At 42.3% G+C, this 20549-nt stretch overlaps 1 protein-coding gene across 6 annotated transcripts in view; it reads left to right on the forward strand.

The window, feature by feature from the left end:
• brun (trafficking protein particle complex subunit brun) overlaps nucleotides 1-20549 on the forward strand; it is a 595546-nt gene that overhangs the window by 463482 nt on the left and 111515 nt on the right. The gene's annotated exons all lie outside the window — the stretch shown is intronic.

The following is a 20549-nucleotide window of genomic DNA, read 5'->3' on the forward strand; positions in this document are numbered from 1 at the left end:
ATACAAATTATGTTTAAATATGTGTTAAAAGTACTTGTCCGGCCCATCACTTTCCGTTTAAATTGTTTATCCAAATAAAAGTCAGAGCTTGTCTAGAACTGATGGATCACAAGCATTCATGCAGAGGGAATTGAGAGAATTATTTTCAAGTAATTTTTACTTAATTGCACTAATTTAATCAAAAACGGAAACAAATTATTCCGCAATATAGAAGGGATATTATTGTGCATCGATAAATGAAAAAAATTGTACATAATGTATATGTTCAAGCTTCCAAAATAACTCTGCAGTTTACATTCGATGCGGGCAATTTTTACTTCCCACTTATTCTTCCAGCGAACGAGTTCCATTCGGAATAAGAACTAACCTATACTATTATTAAAAACATAAAATTAATAATGAATCGCATTTCAACAAACTTTTAACGAGATTCTGCCGTGCCATTTCGTTTTTTTATGATTGATTCTTTATTGAATGAATAGTGATGGGCCGGACAAGTACTTTTAACACATATTTAAACATAATTTGTATCGATCCAATCGACGTCGAATTTTGTGAATAATACCAGAGGATCCTGAAAGTCTGAGAAGAATCGATTTTCTTATAAGTCTCTGCCACCATAGAGTAAGAAATGACTAGCTTGCATGTGATTCTTTTGGATTTGAAAGCTTCTTAGAACAATTCAATAATGTCAAAATTTGGAGTTACTAATAAAATACTTGTCCACCGATTGATATCATAAATTTTAGTGCTGCACGTAATTCAAATGGTAACTTTTTTCAATTCATTAGAAAATACTTGGCCTCGAATTAATATAATAAATTTTAATGCCGCACGTAAATTAGATGGAATTTTTTTCAGTTGATTTAGCTGTTCGAATCTCTTAAGAAGAATGAGGCATCGCTTTCCAAAATGATTTCACGCGCGATTTTTCGGTTTATTATTTTTTACTTGTTATTTGATTCTTTTGACACTTTAAAAAATAGATGCAGATTAGTTTTTTTTTAACATAACGTTTTTTCAAGATTTGTAAAATTTTTTTCGAATTGTTCTGTATTTTTTTTTATGAAATAATTTTTTTTTACAATTAAAAAAAAATTTTGTTTAAAGTTTTTTTTATGGGTGGAATTATCAGCAAACGAGGGACCATCAATGTACTTGTCCCAACCTTTTTTTTCCCTAGGGGAAGTTTATGGTTTGATATCACGTCTTTTTTCTCAAAAGATCCTTATTTATGTTCAGATGACTATAAGATTTTAGTTTAAATATCTATGAATTGTTTATAATTTTCGGCGTATAACGTTGGTTTTCACGAAAAAAGACCTATTTTTCGTCGACATTATACTGAAAATATTTCGATAGAGGTTTATTCTTGGACTTTGGTGATTTTTCTCTTTGTCTTCTAATATGTTTCGTCCATTGGGAACTCAAGAGCATGGAGCAATGCGTGTTGCGGGCCGAGATATGATTTTCGGCTGATAACGTTAGGAAAAATAAAGGAAAAGAGGAAAGATAGATCAAATTCAAGACACAACAAATCCAACGGAATTGGCCCTTTTTAAATGTTGCTTTTGCATTCTGAATCTAGACATTTTCGTGTCATTCAAAACGTGTCCCCGATGAAATATATTTCCAAAGTTTGCAAGTGACCGCTGAGATCCAATTATCTACAGTTTGATAGTTGCTGAAAAAAGGCACCCGGAAACATTTATTATGTCAGAACTCAAAGAAGCAAAAAAAACTGAGCGTACTTAATTCAACAGGAGCAACGGAATTCAAAGACGTTTAAGGTATCTGCATTGGTTTTGGAGAAAAACAATTTCAGGAGAATTCAGGAATGAATTTAAAAGTTTAAAAACTCAGAATAAAATAGAAAACGGAAAATTTAGGAATTTAGAAAAGCTGAAGACGTTTGTGATGAATTTTTGAGATTACATGTTACGGTTGGAGTAAAAAATTTAAATGATTGGCACACATGCTGCGACACAAAAATATGAAAGTTTGGAGGTATTCGCTTCATACCGCAGTAATACAAACTTCAATAGTATTTAAAAAGAAATACTTTAAAACTTGCTAAACCAAGTTCTATTACTCATTCTCATAATCAAAGATAGGGGGTGATACTTAACACACATATTTATGCACAGAAATTTCAGAGTTCGCAGGTATCTGCTGCGATTCAATGTATCTGCGCAATAAATTTTGAAGACAGCAATTTAAAATCTATCGATAAATGAGCAACTGAAGACTTCTGTGATGAGTTTTTTACTTCATATATATGTTACAGTTAGTTTTAAAAAGTAAAATGAGTGGCACAGTATATCAATTTTATAATTCGCAGATTTTTGCTGTATTTCGATAATCCAAATCTATAGTATTATAGAGAAAAGTTGGCAAAAGTCATGATGTTACGTTGAAATGACATAGCGAACATTGTATTTAGAAATTCTGTATGTTCCCATGCATGTTAGCAGGCATTATATTTGATCGCATCCAAAACGGAGCAACTGTAGACTTAGTGTAATGAATCTTTTCACTAATAATTCCACATTTGTAGTTTGCAAAGTGGGAATACTCAACATACATGTCATTTCATAAGTATTGTTGTCAAAATTTGTGTTTGCCTACTGCATTCCAAAGATTCGACTTTTCATATGATCGGCAAACAAAGCATCCAAAGACTTTTTGGAATAAGTTTCAAAATTTGTTACTCGACAGACCAGGTGGAAAAAGAATAACTACACTTATATCAAGACCAGAAACTGTTTTGAGAATCTGATGTACAAAATGTGAGATTGATGATCATAGCTGGAAACCTCTTGAATCACGTTACTACAATCAGCATGAAGAAATAGTAGAAAATCATAGGACACATATTAAGCAATTAATTAATGATATGTATCGATCCGTTGCAAACCGATGGAGTGAAAACAAGGATCGGAGAGGGCAGAGCCAAACTGAATATGAACCAAAATATGGGAAACATGAGAAATAAATTAGAAAACATTTATTCAATTAAAGTTTACAACATCATTCTAACAGTTCTGTGTGTTTTTGTTGTATTTATTCATATATATAATCTGACGCCTTCATATATATAACCTAGCCTACTGACGATATATTTACACTGGACAATATTTCTCGCACTCTGTTTTAATTGAAAGATTATTTTAGTTAACGCTTATTTCCAGTCGAACAAAATCATGAAATCTTGAAGTTTTCGTTGACATATGCATCGCGCATTTTTTATATCCTTTTTCGCTTTGATACTGGTTTAGTATATCACAAAATTTAACGAAATAAATAGTAATATGCACTTCGTTAGATGACGAAAATTATTTTTAGTTATTCCGCACGCACTTCGTAACATCATAACCCCAAACGTCAACATGACGTGAAACTTCGGCTGGTGACTTTCGAGCTCTCGGCAAGTGACGTCAGTCCGCGACACCGCCGCGAAGTTAGACCGAGGGACATGAGGCCTTTGATGGTATTATATACAGACATGTAAAATTTCTAAATGTGTTAGTAACTTTTGCATAATCTTAAGCCTGTGCAAAGTTTTTTCTCAGCAATTACGCTACTGATCGTGTTGGTTTCGGGCTCATTCGAAAGAGATTTTGAAATTTAGTCTCCAAACTAATTTTCGCTTAACAAAACATCTCTTGAGCTCCGCAATGCCAGAAAATGACATGCCAGTTTTACCCCCACCACCGCGAATCGTTTTATTCAGAGAAAAGATAGTCTCGGCGAGAGCCTCAGGCCAGCAGACGACAGGGCTGTCAATGTACTTGTCCCAAGACTCTACCGAGTCTCTTGATAAATCCACTTTTCATCGCCGGTCACAATTTTCCACAAAAAAGATTTTCTATGTTGCTTGTTGTAAAGACTCACACAAATGTTAAAACAGCTGTTTCTATTTTCTTGAGTCAGAAAGTGTGGTACCCACTTTGTTCCTTTTCGAATCTTACCCATTGCTTTTAAACGATAAGAAACAGTTTGTTGAGTTATTCCAAGCTGTTCCGAAAGTTGTTTCTCCGTCTGACAAGAGTTTTCATCCAGCAACGCTTGCAGTTCCTGATCGTCTGCCTTTACAGGAGGCCCGGTGCGTTCACGGTCACTAACGTCGAAATCACCTTCTTTGAATCGCTTATACCAATACTCACATGTACTTTTAGATACAATGTTGTCTCCGAGGACAGAACACATCGATTCACACGCTTTCTAACACTTTTTCCTTGATGGAATTCATAGCGAATGCAGAGTCTAATAAATAGCTTATCGGGCTGCATGTTTAATTTACAGAATTTATAGATTATGTTTGTGACTCCTTTACGTTTCAATACTACATATCAAGCGCCATCTATGATAAGTGAGCGGGACCTTTGAATTAATTTAGAATAGCTGTTATGATACAAAATCGAAGTGTCCTAAAACTTATTTGTACACCTAATAATATGTTTTGTCCAATGGGAACTCAAGAGCATGGAGCAATGCGTGTTGCGGGCGGAGATATGATTTTCGGCTTATAACGTTAGAAAAAAGAAAGGAAAAGAGGAAAGATAGATCAAATTCAAGACACAACAAATCCAACAGAATTGGCCATTTTTGAATGTCGTTTTTGCATTCTGAATCATTTTTGCATTCTGAATTGCATTTTCGTGTCATACAAAACGTGCCCCGATGAAATATATTTCCAAAGTTTGCAAGTGGCCGCTGAAATCCAATTATTTTCAGTTTGATAGTTGCAGAAAAAAGGCACCCGGAAACATTTATCATGTGAGAACTCAATGAAGCAAAAAACTGAGCATACTTAATTCAACAGACCAACGGAATTCAAAGACGTTTAAGGTACCTGCGCATTGGTTTTGGAGAAAAACAATTTCAGGAGAATTTAAAAATGAATTTAGAAATTTAAAAACTCAGATAAGAATAGAAAAAGGAAAATTTAGGAATTTAGAAAAGCTGAAGACGTTTGTGATGAATTTTTGAGATTCCATATTACGGTTGGAGTAAAAAATGGAAATGATTGGCACACATGCTGCGATACAAAAATATGAAAGTTTGAAGGTATTCGCTCCATACCGCAGTAAAACTTCAATACTATTTGAAAAAAAAACACTTTAAAACTTGCTGAACCAAGTTCCATTACATATTACCATAATCAAAGATAGGGGGTGATACTTAGCACATATACTTATCCACAGAAATTTCAAAGTTCGCAGGTATCTGCTGCGATTCAATGTATCTGCGCAATGAGCTCGGAGCACAGCGATTTCAAATCCATTCATAAATGAGCAACTGAAGATTTTTCTAATGAATTTTTCACTTTATATTTATGTTATAGTGAGAGTCATAAAGTAAAATGAATGGTCCATTATATAAATTTTATAGTTTGCAGATTTTTGCTGTATTTCAATGATTCAAATCTGTAGTATTATAGTGAAAATTGTTAAAAGTCATGATGTTACATTAAAATGACATAGCGCACATAACATTCAGAATTTCTGTTGGTTTCCCTGATGTTGGAAGGCATTATACTTAATCGCATCCAAAACTGAGCAACTGTAGACTTATCGTAATAAAAGTTTTCACCAATAATTCCACATTTGCAGTTTGCAGAATAGGAATACTCGACATACACGTCATTTCATAAGTATTGTTGTCAATATTTGTGTTTGCCTACCGCATTCCAAAGATTCGACTTTTCATATTATCAGCAAAAAAAGCATCCAATCCAGCGGAAAAACAATAACTACACTTATATCAAGAACAGAAACTGTTTTGAGAATATGATGTACATAATGTGCGATTGATTATCATATAGTTGGAAACCTCTTGAATCGCGTTACCACAATCAGCATGAAGAAATAGTAGAAAAATCATAGGACACATATTAGGCAACCAATAAATAATATGTATCGATCCGCTGTAAACCGATGGAGTCAAAACAAGGATCGGACAGAGCAGAGCCAAACTCAATAGGAAGCATGATATGGGAATATTCAAAAATAATGATGACACAAGAAATAAATTAGAAAACATTTATTCGATTGGAGTTTCTCACATTTTATACTAACAGTTCCGTGTGTTCTTATTTTATTGATTATCAACCATAATATTTCAGATCGCAAAAAGAAATCTTGACATTATAGGTTGACAAACATTTTTCCTTACAACTTCCAGACCTATTTTTGATAAACTGATTTGCCTTATTTGTATTATTATTCACTAACTGTGCGAACAGTTAGCTGTGTCGTTCGTTACGACACAGCTATCAAAGGAAACTCGCATATATAACCTACATTATTACACATGATATACAGGGTCTCCCATTTTAATCTTACACCTGACTTTTCTCGGAAAATATTGCTCGGATCAAATATTGTGTGCAACAAAACTTTTAGGGGTTGAAGGGGGACGTTTGATAAAAATTGGTTTGTGGATCCAAAATTCAAAATGGCGGCGTTAGAATGGCCGACATGTTTTTTTTCAAATGGAAACAGAACTTTTTTTCATCACCAAAAAATTTTTCAGCGCAAAACCAACAACCTTTGTTGGAAAAATTTTTTGATTAAGTTGATATTTTTTAAGTGAGAACATCATTTTCAACTATTTTAGAGGTATCCAGGATGCACCGCGAAGAGATCTTTAACGTACCAAGTGCAAGTGTGTTTGCGTGTGCGTCTGCATATGTGTGCATACGTGGAGGTGCATGTGTGTGTGTTTTTTATTTTCATTTTATTTTTAAAATTTTTTTAAAAAGAGGGACATGCAATGCCTTTATGCCCATAGGTACGAGCTCACAAGGATTAGGTCTCTGCGGTTCGTCACTACCGCAGTATTTTCGGACTCCAAACCCTCCTTGTGAGTGTACTCTGATCCCTCCCTAGAGATGTTCAAAGATCCCTCCATTCATGTTTAAACATGCCTGAACTCTTCTCTCGAAACCATCAACTGTGCGTAGGAGAACATCTCTCGGGATCGCACGGCAGGCAGCTCTTATCCGCTCCTTCATGTTCTCTCGTGTTGTTGGAGCTTGACGGAAGACAGCGTCTTTTAAGTACCCCCACAAAAAGAAATCAGGAGACGTAAGATCTGGTGACCTTGGAGGCCAATTTGCAGGACCGTCTCGACCAATCCACCGTTGACCAAATGTTGTATCCAGATGATTTCGAACAACATGAGCCCAGTGAGCGGGTGCACCGTCTTGCTGAAACCACATCTGTTGACGTGTTTCAGAAGATAAACGTTTCAATTAATTTTTCATCCGTGGGCAATCACAATGACTTCTAAAATAAAAAATTCTTCTCTGATTTACAACTCAAAAGTAGGCGTAAGTCTCGCTTACGTGAACTTATCTTTAAGCGTAAGCCTCGCTTACGATTAAAGGTAAGTTCACTTTGTAAGAGATTAAAGAAAACATCATTGGTAGTACTGACGTAGTCTGACTTTGCGTAGTTCTCTTACTTTAGAGTTTTAAATCAGAGAAGAAGTTTTTATTTTAGAAGTCATTGTGATCGCCCACGGATGAAAAATTGATTTAAACGTTTATCTTCTGACTCCGCAGCCATTAGCAAGAGACGAAATCGAAAATTTGTAAAGGTTCTGAAATCAGAGAAAAATTCTTGATTCTCGAAATTTTTAAAAGTTCTTAAATTAGAGGAAAATTCTGAAAATTAGGAACAATGGCTGATTTCAGTCCCAACGAAATCGTTGATATGCTCCTTACACGCAAACGCACTTGCACTTAGTACGTTAAAGATCTCTTCGCGGTACATCCTGGATACCTCTAAAATAGTTGAAAATGATGTTCTTACTTGATAAATATGAACTTAATCAAAAAATTTTTCCAACAAAAGTTGTTGGTTTTGCGCTGAAAAATTTTTTGGTGATGAAAAAAAGTTATGTTTCCATTCGAAAAAAACATGTCGGCCATTCTAACGCCGCCATTTTGAATTTTGGATCCACAAACCAATTTTTATCATACGTCCTCCTTCAACCCCTAAAAGTTTTGTTCCACACAATATTTGATCCGAGCAATATTTTCCGAGAAAAGTCACGTGTAAGATTAAAATGGGACACCCTGTATATATATATATATATATATATATATGGAAACGCTATGCTTATAGACGTGAACTTTAGTGATCAATTACTCGATAACTGTACAGAAGAAAAATCTTAAAAAATTTGTATTGTCAAATTTGGCACTAACGGATATGTTGACCAAATTTTATAAAATTCTGATCTTTTGTTATGTTTTAGCATGGTTTAGCATGGCAACATTGTAAGCCTGTACCAAATATCCTTAAGCGACAGAGCTGTCTGGCACTATTTCTGTCGTTGGTTACGGCATTCCAATGCCTCATTCATTCGAAGTGAAATTAGTGAATTATTTATCAGTTCTCGAAAAGTTTGATCAACCAACCGAAAAAAAAAATTTTTACATAGCATTGAAATCAAAAAAATTCTTTTTTTTGCAATCAATAAATGAAAAATTGATACTGTATAATGAAATTATAATCGAATAGATTAAATTAGGACTTTTATCATTTGACTCGTATGGAGAATGGAGACTTGAAAAATGATTTTAACCATTCAACGACCCTGCAGACAGCGAAGCGCTGCATTGCATTAGATGATGGGCGGTAACAGCACCGATTAGGCTCAGTGCTGCAGCTTTCGACGCCACAGAGTGTACACAACGTGCCGGGACTGTGCAGTCTCGGCAACATCTATGCTCGCCTCATGTGACCCTTGTGTGCTGTTGCCGTGCCGCTTCTGAAGTGTATGCGAATGCAGCACGTAACGGCACGGTATAAGCACGCCGTGCCGTTACGCCGTGGCGTTAGAAATCAGTCATGTTCGGACAGACATAACGGGTATGTAACGGCACGCGTGCAGTGCCGCGTAGTCACCGTGCCGTCACCATGCAGATACTCTTTGTTAGACTGCACGAATTTCTTTCTGGATTATAAAAGGCCATGCGACAGGAGTAAGCGATGAGCATGAATGAGACAGATAGAAATACATACTTTAAGTAATAATAATAAGAATATTATCACTTTCTTTCTCAAAAAGATATTCATGTAACCTGTTTTTGAAAACCACAAGAGACGGAGACGACGTGATTGAAAGTGGAAGAGAGTTCCAGAAATACATTGTTGCCATGGAAAAAGAATTTCTCAAAGTTGCGGTTCTATGTAGGGGAATTTCAAATCCATGGTTAGTATGATTTCTAAATGAATAATTCGTCGGACGCACTATGGAGAAAAGCTCCGAAAGATAAAAAGGGACTTGAATGAATAGTGACGGGCCGGACAAATACTTTTAACTCATATTTAAACATAATTTGTATCGATCCAATCGACGTCGAATATTGTGAATAATATCAGAAGCTCCTGAAAGTCTGAAAAGAATCGATTTTCTTATAAGTCTCTGCCACCATAGAGTAAGAAATGACTAGCTTGCATATGATTTTTTTGGATTTGAAAGCTTCTTAGAACAATTTAATAATGTCAAAATTTGGAGTTACTCATAAATTACTTGTCCTTCGTTTGATATCATAAATTTTAGTGCTGCACGTAACTCAAGTGGTAACTTTTTTCAATTCATTAGAAAATACTTGGCCTCGAATTGATATAATAAATTTTAATGCTGCACGTGAATTAGATGGAATTTTTTTAATTGAATTAGCTATTCGAACCAAATAAGAAGAATGAGGCATCGGTTTCCGAAGTGATTTCAAGGTCGATTTTTCTGTTTTTTATTTTTTACTTGTTATTTGATTCTTTTGAAACCTTAAAAAATAGATACTAGGGTGATTTGTTTTGAGCGAACATTTTTTTTTCTTTACTCCCGCAGCCTAATATCATTCTTTATGCTGAAAAAAAGACCCTGTCCAAAGGGGAGCTCTGAATTTTAATTCTAAGTACTTTTTTTTCAATTTTGAAGATTTCCTATTTAACATACACGTAAATTTTTATTTTTTTTTCTTTAATTTTCATGACTCTGCGGCATTTGATGGTATCATCACACCCACAAATAGGATTTCTTCAGAATTGAACGCTCTAAAAAAGTCCCTATTGCAGCGAAAGCGTAACTCACACTGGTGAGTAATTGCGCTTTGCTAAACCTGATTTTTTCCTGATATTATCATGAGATTAGACATTATCTCGTTAAGAACGAGAGCTACAGAAAAAATGTGAATAATGAACTTTTAGGAAATTTAATTTCCTACAAAAATGGTCTTATAAATGTAAGCCATACAATTGATAGTTTGAGAGATATTCAACATTTAGAAAAATAATTTGCTGAAAATCGATAAAATTGCTAGGTTTATGGCTTCACAAATTCGTCATGAGAAATTATACAATTTTCCATGATCACAATGATCAATTTTAACCTTTTTATATTAATTTGAAATTCAACTAGACAATGACTAATTGGTGATCTATTACTTGTTTAATCGGTAAAAATCCTGTTGCACGGTTTATTGCAAGTAGCTTGATATTTCAAAGAAAATATGAGTTACATGCTATTCTCATTTTATCAGAGGTGTAACGTTTATTTTTCTCGAAAAATCAAGAGTGTCCGAGTGAACCGTGTAACCATTTTGCAGCAATTTCTCTCGCACTTACGCAAGTGATAAATCACCTTAACACTTAGTGAACTGATAACGACACAAATTGACAAAATTTCGTTTTTTATAGTAATTAAAATTGGGTTTCAGAAAATAAAATTATTTTGGATAGCAATGCTACGTTATTTACTCTGTAACTCAACTGAATTTAAAATTGAAAACGAAGGTGTATTGAAATGATTAAATGATTCTGCATATAAAAAGGTTGGTAATAAATAAACAATTATTAAATGAAAAAATTCTTATTAATGTCATATTACGTTTTCCAATAATTATAAAAATATTATTTATGAAAAAATAAATAACTTTTTTTGAGTGTTTTGATGATTTAAAAGACATAAAACTAGCAATTTTATCGATTCTCAGCAAATTATTTTTCTAAATGTTGAATATCTCTCAAACTATCAATTGTATCGCTTACATTTATAAGACCTTTTTTGTAGGAAATTAAATTTCCTAAAAGTTCATTATTCACATTTTTTCTGTAGCTCTCGTTGTTAACGAGATAATGGCTGAACTCATGATAATATCATGAAAAAATCAGGTTTAGCGACCCGCAATTACTCACCAGTGTGAGTTACGGTTTCGCTGCAATGGGGACTTTTGTAGAGCGTTCAATTCTGAAGAAAACCTATTTGTGGGTGTAATGATACCATCAAATGCCGTAAAGTTATAAAAATTAAAGAAAAAAAAATAAAAATTTACATGTATTTTAAATGGGAAATCTTCAAAATTGAAAAAAAAGTACTTAGAATTAAAATTCAGAGATCCCCTTTGGGCAGGGTCTTTTTTTCAGCGTAAAGAATGATATTTGGCTGCGGGAGTAAAGAAAAAAAAATGTTCGCTCAAAACGAATCACCCTAATAGATACAGATTAGTTTTTTTTTAAAGATAATGTTTTTTTCAAGATTTGTGAAATTTTTTTCGAATTATTCAGTATTTTCTTTTATAAAATAATTTTTTTACAATTTTTAAAAATAATTTTTTTCAAAGTTTTTTTTTTGGATCGTTTTATTCAGAGAAAAGATAGTGTCGGCGAGAGCCTCAGGCCAGCAGACGACAGGGCTGTCAATGTACTTGTCCCGAGACTCTACTGAGTCTCTTGATGGTGTGTAGTGCGCCATAAATTTAAGATAGCCCGAACTTCTGTTCAATGATTGCACAATGTTTCAATACTACATCTACATGTTCAATAATATTGTGCAATCACCTATATTGCGCAATATTATTGACCGTGTGTAGCAGGTCTTACCGCGCTACGTCTTTTTTAAATGTCCGCTGAGCTGCCGTGCTACGTTCTGAAGTTGTCCAATCACCAGAAACCAATTTCAACAACCAATCATAACATCTGAAAATGGATGTCATCAGATCCAACCAATCAGAAACTCGAGAGTATGAAAGTGCCTTTGATGGTGTTGTAAATACAGACACTGTTTTTTCAAGGAGTCCGGTGTAGGTGGTAAACGAAGAATAAGTACGCCGGTGGTGCGAGAAAAATAGTGAGGAATTTATTGTTCCGCTGTTCTATCTTAAGTACAGTATTTGCCCGACAATTAGTGCGATTAAGCCCGATGCTGAAAATGGCGAGTTGACCCGGTGTTCGTCGAGCACGTGCGAGACGAACAAGATGGACGACCGAAGCGTGCTCGTGCGAAAGAACCCGATGATTTTTTGAGATATTCCGTTAAAATGAGTCCGAGAGAATGTTCCGTTAAATGCGCAGAGTCCGTGTAATGATTTGATCCGAAAATGAATAAGAGAACCCGAATTTGATACCGAAAACTGGTGAGAAGGTGAGATGCAGTGATTAGCCGTATTGCACGCTTCAGCGACCGGATCAAGACTGCGGCATCAATCATGGAGATCGATGATGAAGCCCCGCGCACATGCGCGGTGTGCTTCCCCGGTCCCGTGCTAATTACTGCCCAGGAGGTGGCGACGCCCCCCGTGAGCGCGTGAAACGAGCACCCGGCTGCTCTAATTGCACGCGCCCAAAATGTGCGAACCCGCGAACTGGCGACGCCAGCGGCGGAGCGCGAAAGCCCGGCCCGAATTCTCTCGCGCTACCGTCGAGGCCTCGCTCAATCCTGAACATTCCGCCCGCCATCGGCAGCAGTGCTGTCGATTGATCCCGGTTGAGGCACTGGCAAGAGTGCCAGTTTGGTGATAGGCCGTGTGAGTGTGGTCGTCGCCGTTTTGAGAGTAACCACCCGTGTGAGCCCGTCCTTTCCCGGATGTAGTTGTGTGACCCGTGCCCGTGGCCACTTTGTGGGCGACGTGTTTTCGTTCATGAGTAGAACCATAGACCCGGCCCGGATGTCGTGACTCGGATGATGCCATTTTGATATAGCCTGCTGCCGTTGCAGGTATCCCGATGACCAGTGCTCCCAGTAGTATTGAACCCGCTCCTGGAGCCATTGCCACCGTGTGAGGCGCCCTTGAGGCACATCCCGTAATGAGGGCTCAGGAATGGAGGTGAGTGTGTCCCCGATGAGAAAATGCCCAGGGGTGAGAACCGAATAATCATCCGGGTCATCCGACAGAGGCTCCAACGGCCGCGAGTTGAGTATGCCCTCAATTTGTGTGAGAAGAGTCGTAAATTCTTCAAACGTGAGACTGGCATCCCCAATCGTCCGCCGGAGATGATACTTGACCGATTTGACTGCGGCCTCCCATTTTCCGCCCATATGAGGTGCCCCCGGTGGGTTGAACACCCATTTAATCCCGTCAGTTGCCCCAGTGTGCTGAATGAGTTCGGATTCCCGTGTACCCGTTTTGAATAATTGTCGTAGCTCCGCTGCTGCACCCTGAAAGTTGGTTCCGCAATCACTTTGGATCGTGTGCGGAATCCCGCGTCTGCCCGTGAACCGTCTGAGTGTTGCGAGGAACCCGTCCGTGGTTAAATCTGTAACAACTTCAAGGTGCATAGCGGAGGTAGCGAAACAAACGAAAATGCACAACCAGCCTTTGTGACATTTGCTCCCACGCCCGCGCCAACTTTTGAGTGAAACTGGCCCCGCGTAGTCGACCCCCGAGAAGAGAAACGGCCTTGCCGGCGTAACCCGTGAGATTGGCAACTGACCCATTAGTTGCTGTGCCTTGAGCGCCCGGAAGCGCGCGCACCGCACGCAACGCAAAATGTATGAGCGTACTGGCCCACGCCCGCCGATGATCCAGCAGCTCTGCCGTAGATAAGCCAAAGTGAGTTGAGTCCCGCCGTGGAGAGTGCGCTCGTGGGCATCAGCGATGAGAAGTGCCGTAAGTGGTGAGTCCCGAGGGAGAATGACTGAGTGCTTGCAATCAGGGTGTAAGGCTGAGTGCTTCAGCCGTCCTCCCACCCTGAGAATGCCTTGATGATCTATGAAGCCCGTTAATCGCGTGATCGGATGCGATTTCGGGAGAGTGTAGCCCGATGTGAGTGTTTTAAGCTCTGAAGTGAAGTATGCTCCCTGAATGGCTTTCACCCAATAAAGCCGTGTGTTCTCCAGGTCTCCCGGTGTGATGTTGGCTGAACCCGATGTACCGTCGCCCGCTCTTTTCAGGTTTGTAATCACCTTGAAGAGCCATGAGGTGATTCGCAACAACCGTGTGAGAGATGAGTATTTCAAGATGAGATCGTAAACCGGTGAGGGTGATGTTGCGAGTGAGAGTGTAAGACCTGGCCGCTCTTCGAGCGCCGCTGCGTCCCCCGTCCCGATGCGTTGAGTTGGCCAATGGAATGAGTCTTTTGCTAACCAGTGAGGCCCGTCCCACCATGATGAATGTCGCGCGAGTTGTGAGATGGTTAGCCCCCGTGATACGCAATCTGCTGGATTATCCCGACCCGGTGTGAATCTCCATTGGGCCCGTGGCACGAGCTCCTGTGCCAGTGATACCCAATTCCGAACAAAATCCTTCCACCGTGAAGGATGAGAAGTGACCCAAGTGAGCGTTACCATTGAGTCCGTCCATAGGTATACCCGTGAGTCATCAAGGCCCAGCACGTTTTGCACGTGGTGTGTGAGTTTAGCAAGCAGCACCGCTGCTGCGAGCTCCAACCGAGGAATTGTGAGCCGTTTGATCGGTGCGACCTTAGTCTTAGCGCAGACTAGTGAGACCGTTGTTTGATTACCCGCGCCCGAAACCCGAACGTACACAGCTGCGCCCATTGCTAGTTTAGATGCATCCGAAAACCCGTGTAGTTCGACCGATGTACCCGTCACGATGTTGAGCCACCGCGGTACCGAAACCGTCCCGATATGCGATAGTTCCTGCCGAAACGCGACCCAGGAGTTGCGAACTTCCGTTGACACGAGGTCGTCCCAATTTAACTTTTCTAACCAAAGCCTTTGTAAGAGAACTTTGGCTCGAATCGTTACCGGTGAGAGAAAACCCAATGGATCGTATAATTGTGCGATCTCCGAGAGAATGATGCGTTTCGTGATCCCGTCCCCGGCTGTGTACTTGTGAACCGTGAATTTGAACACATCCGTGTGAGGAAGCCATGCGAGACCAAGGACTTTTGTCTCACATTCTTCAAATACCCGAGCGTTTTCCGTTGATAAGGTCGCCCCGACCGCCGTGAAAAGCTCCGGATGATTGCTCTGCCACTTGGCCAGAGGAAAGCAGCCCGCTGTACAAATCCCGATGAGTTGCTCCGCTTGCGTGATGAGATCTGCGAGCTGGTCAGCACCGCCGTAAATATCGTCCACATATCGCCTCTTTGTAAGAGGGGCGACAGCTTCGGGATATTTCCCGCCCTCGTCTGTAACCAGTTGATCCAGGGCCCGTCCCGCGAGAAATGGTGCTGACCGAGTACCGTAAGTGACCGTGGTGAGATGGAATGGAACGACCCGCCCGCCCTCGTCCACCCATAAAATGTGTTGTAAGTCCCAATCACTTTCGTAAACCCGAATTTGCCGGAACATCTTAACGATGTCGGTCGCGAAGACGAAACGGTGTCGTCTGACCCACAAGAGAACGTCCGAAATATCTCGCTGCAGTTTCGCGCCCGTGTGCAGAATGTCGTTAAGCGAAATTCCCGAATCTGAATTGCACGACCCGTTGAATACAACACGTAACTTTGTGGTGAGCACCCTGTGGTGCGGCAAGTAGTAAATGGGCCCGAGCTGGGCGTGATTGCCCGAGACTCGAGTCATGTGCCCCAATGATTCGTATTCCCCGAGAAACGTGTCGTAGAGACCCATGTAGCTTGAATCCCGATTGAGTTTGCATTGTAGTCGATGGAGACAGGAAGAAGCTGTGTGAAAAGACCCGCCCAATGTCCCCGATGCGGATTTAACCGGCAATCTGACGACGTACCGCCCGTCTGAGTCCCGTTTGTGTGTCGTCAAGAAATGAGTCTCACATTCCTGCTCGTCAGGAGTGAGGTGCGATTCGCCCGAGCCCGAGACTTCTTCCTGTACCCAAAACTGTGTGAGGAGATCCTGAAGCTCCTGATACCCGTGATCCACTGCAGCGTGATGAACCAACCCGGCTGACTGTTGAGAAGAGTCCATAGGACCGAGAACGATCCACCCGAAAACCGTATTCTGTGCAATCGGTGTGCCGTGAGGCCCCCGCTTGATCTGCTCCCGAATGAGTTGCCCATAGATGTCAGCCCCGAGAATTAAATCGATGGACCCTGGTGAGAGAAATTCCGGGTCTGCAAGTGGAAGACCTTGCAGATGAGAAAGTGAGATGTTAGGAGGTGTAAATGAAGGGAGAGTAGGCATTAACTTTGACAAAATGTGAGCTTTTATTGAGACAATGTTCGATGAGTGCATAGACCGAAGCTTTACGCTAACCACCCCGCGCGTGTGGCCCGAATGCGTCCCGCCGATCCCGATGATCGGTATTACCGATGCTTCCCGGTGAAGCTTGAGTTGCTGCACGAGAGAAGCAGTGATGAATGTGATCTCCGCGCCCGTGTCGATCAACATTCGTACCCGGTGAGAAGCTCCGTGTGGTGTGATGAGGTTAGCTTGACCCGTTGCGAGAAGAACTGCCGGCCTGGCGGCTCCCGAGGCGGACAAAGTTAATGCCCCGTTGTCTCATGCAGAGCTTGATGAGGATGGTCCCGCCGTAGAGGCTCCCGATGCCTCGCCCGACTTGACCGAACGTGATGGTGCAGGAGTGCTCCCGTCCCGACTCCACCCGACGTGGATCATGGTGTGATGCTTCCGTTCGCACTCCTTGCACTTCGTCGTCGTCTGACACGACGACACGTTGTGCCGACCCAAGCAATTAAAGCACAGCCGCAAGGACTGCACCTTTTCCCGCCGTTGCTCGTTGGTGAGCTCCCGAAATTTGGGGCAGGCGACGATGAAGTGCGCCTGCTGGCAGAGCGAGCATGATTGCTGGCTCCCCGTTGTTGCCGCATGAGCCCTTGCTGACGGCCTTGAGGATGTACCCGGTGCTGATTTGCCCGATCCCGTGTTGCTTCCGCTCCGAGAGTGAGGAGGACCCGTGGAGACAGCAGAGCCCTCAAGAGCCCGAGCCCGATTGGTGAGGAACGCCCGCAATTCTGCCAATTTTGGCTGATTTGGTGATTGGCCCGCTTTTGTTTCCCAGGCGACGCGACTCGAGGTGTCGAGACGTCGCGTGATCGCATACTCGAGAACCCAGTCCCAGTAGTCGATAGGTGCCCCCAGAACCCGGAGTGAGTTGTACGCCTCCGAGACGTCGTGGATGAGAGTGCGAAGATCCCGTGCAGAGTTTGGTGAGATGACCGTTGTGCGAAAAATGCTGTCCAGGTGAGAGCGGATGAGCACCCGTGTGTCGTTGTACCGATCCGAGAGAATCTCCCAAGCCGTTGCGAAAGATTCGGCTTCTATTGCGAGGCTGGCGATGAGTTTCGCCGCCTCTCCCGATGTGGCCGTCCACAAATAGTGCATACGCTCGACATCAGTGAGCGATGCGTTGTCCCGAACCAAAGATGTGAATAGATCCCGAAATGAAATCCAGGCTGAGAAGTCCCCGGTGAATGTGGGTAGAGAGATCTTCGGAAGATTCTCCCTCCCGATGGCTGCAGCGCCGCCCGATGTGGAAGCTCCCGTTGAGGAAGGCTGAATCTCGTCCCGAAACCGAGAAATGATTGAGGTGATGCGCTGGTGCAGGTGGAACGCCTGCGAATATACGTCCCCGGTGACGTATGCTCCCGATAGGAACGCTGGCGTGCACGACTCCGAGATCGCGTCGTGCACCTGTGAGAATTTGCTCCACAGCTCCGTCGACTGCACCCGCAAATTGTCGAGCTGCGAAGCGGTGAAATCCCGTGCGACCGCCTGAGTCACCGTAGTGAGCAGTGACTCCAGGAGTTTTACCCGAGCGTTCTGTGTAGCCACCTTGAGCTCGAGCGGTCCCGTTGCCCGATTACCCGCTCGGGGTGGATTCCGTGTGCCCGGTGACGGTTCCCGGCTGCCCGATCAAGAATTATCCCGTGAGCGTGAGGTCAAATCCCGATTGCCCGCGTCCAGCTCCTGGAGTGAGGCTGCGGGGGAGACGTCCCGCCGCGGTGAGGAGGATCCCGGTGGTCCCGTTGGAGGAGCGACCTCGTGTCCCGTGGGGACGAGGAGAACCCGATGCTCTTCGCCCGGCTCCGATTTTGGGTGTGAGGATTCCCCGTCCGACATGTTACCTGTTGAGCGCAACCGAATGATAGAACCGTCCGAAAATGCGAGGTATCCGATCCAAATGAGAAAGGGACCCAATTGCTCCCAAAGAATTGCGTGGAGCCCAATAAACCGACAAAAATCCCAAAAAAAACCGGAGGATATTGTCCCGGAGTATGAATGCTGCAGTCCGTATTTTTTGTACAAGCCCGAAATGCTTGAAGAGACGAGGTGGCCCCGAACCCGCCCGACCCGCGCCACCTGTCACCGTTAATTCCGAAAGTGCACAGAATACCGATAAAGCACCCGCGAATTTGTCCAAAATTCGATAACGGAACGTCACTGTAAACCCGAATGCGAAGTGTCACTAATCACTGCTAGAACCCATGAGAAATGTCCGTTGATTTTGCCCGAAGTCACTGGCCACTCCCGAAAAGTACCCCAGATTGCCCAAAAAGGTGTGAAAAACCGAGTAATTGCCCGTAACGGTCGTGAGAATTGTCCATGCATTGAGTTTAGCCGATGAGTTGCCGCCGAATGTCCGAATCCCGTGGAAAACCGATAAATTACCGATGCGCGGTAATGTGACCGTTACTTTACCGCCCGTGACCCGATGCCAGTGACTGATTACCGACTGCGCAGCGCCGCGCCGCGCCGCGCGGTGAGCGTCCCGAGAATGAGAGCCGAGATCGACGCCAATGTTCCCGCGCGCCGAGAGTGAGAGAGAAAGCGCTACCGCTGAGCCCGCGACCGCACACTTGCTTCACTTCCCGCACTGATGTCCATTTTCCCAAATAAATTGATGAATAAAGTTTGCGAAAAAACTCACCCGATGTGAAGACTCACTGAGAAAAAACCCGTTGAGATCGAAGAATCGATGAGAGTGCACGGTCGATGACCAAGATGGCCGCCCGTTGAACTCGAACCACGTGCGAACCACGCCGTGGAGACGAGAATGTTCGAAGTACCGTTGAGATGCGATGCGCCGTGAAAAGCCCGTTGAAACTGTTCCCACTGAATTTTCACTCACCTTTTACACCCACTCCGCGCGCACTTACCACCAGATCCGGCTCGAAGGACCAAAATGTTTTTGCAAGGAGTCTGGTGTAGGTGGTAAACGAAGAATAAGTACGCCTTTGGTGCGAGAAAAATAGTGAGGAATTTATTGTTCCGCTGTTCTATCTTAAGTACAGTATTTGCCCGACAATTAGTGCGATTAAGCCCGATGCTGAAAATGGCGAGTTGACCTGGTGTTCGTCGAGCACGTGCGAGACGAACAAGATGGACGACCGAAGCGTGCTCGTGCGAAAGAACCCGATGATTTTTTGAGATATTCCGTTAAAATGAGTCCGAGAGAATGTTCCGTTAAATGCGCAGAGTCCGTGTAATGATTTGAACCGAAAATGAATAAGAGAACCCGAATTTGATACCGAAAACTGGTGACAAGGTGAGATGCAGTGATTAGCCGTATTGCACGCTTCAGCGACCGGATCAAGACTGCGGCATCAATCATGGAGATCGATGATGAAGCCCCGCGCACATGCGCGGTGTGCTTCCCCGGTCCCGTGCTAATTACTGCCCAGGAGGTGGCGACGCCCCCCGTGAGCGCGTGAAACGAGCACCCGGCTGCTCTAATTGCACGCGCCCAAAATGTCCGAACCCGCGAACTGGCGACGCCAGCGGCGGAGCGCGAGAGCCCGGCCCGAATTCTCTCGCGCTACCGTCGAGGCCTCGCTCAATCCTGAACAGACACATAAATTCTTGAATGTGTTAGTAACTTTTGCATAATCTTGAGCCCGTGCAAAGTTTTTTCTCAGCAATTATGCCACCGATATAGCTGATTTTAGGTGCAATCGAAATAGAATTTATTAATTAGTTTCCAGTTAAATTTTCAAAGCCTTAGATGACTCAGGAGTTTCGTAATTGAACAAAATGACATGCCAATTTTACCCCCACCACCGCGAATCGTTTTATTCAGAGAAAGTATACTCGGCGAAAGCCTCGGGCCAGCAGACGACAGGGCTGTCAATGTACTTATCTCGAGACTCTACTGAGTCTCTTGATCTTGACGAGAGACTCGGGATAGCAGACGACAGGGCTGTCAATGTATTTGTCCTGAGACTTTACTGAGTCTCTCAATATTTTGGAGTTCATATTGGGACAGGTGGCTACATACACACCTGGTCTGGAATATACTTCTGAAAACTGATAATCAAATAATCTAATGACAATTGTAGACAAATCGAAAGCGTTCTGAATCCACCAGATGATTCCGCACACAAATCGCGCGTGCATGCCCGGAACATTTTTCG

Source organism: Venturia canescens, chromosome 2 (assembly GCF_019457755.1).
Source record: "Venturia canescens isolate UGA chromosome 2, ASM1945775v1, whole genome shotgun sequence".
NCBI lineage: Eukaryota > Metazoa > Arthropoda > Insecta > Hymenoptera > Ichneumonidae > Venturia > Venturia canescens.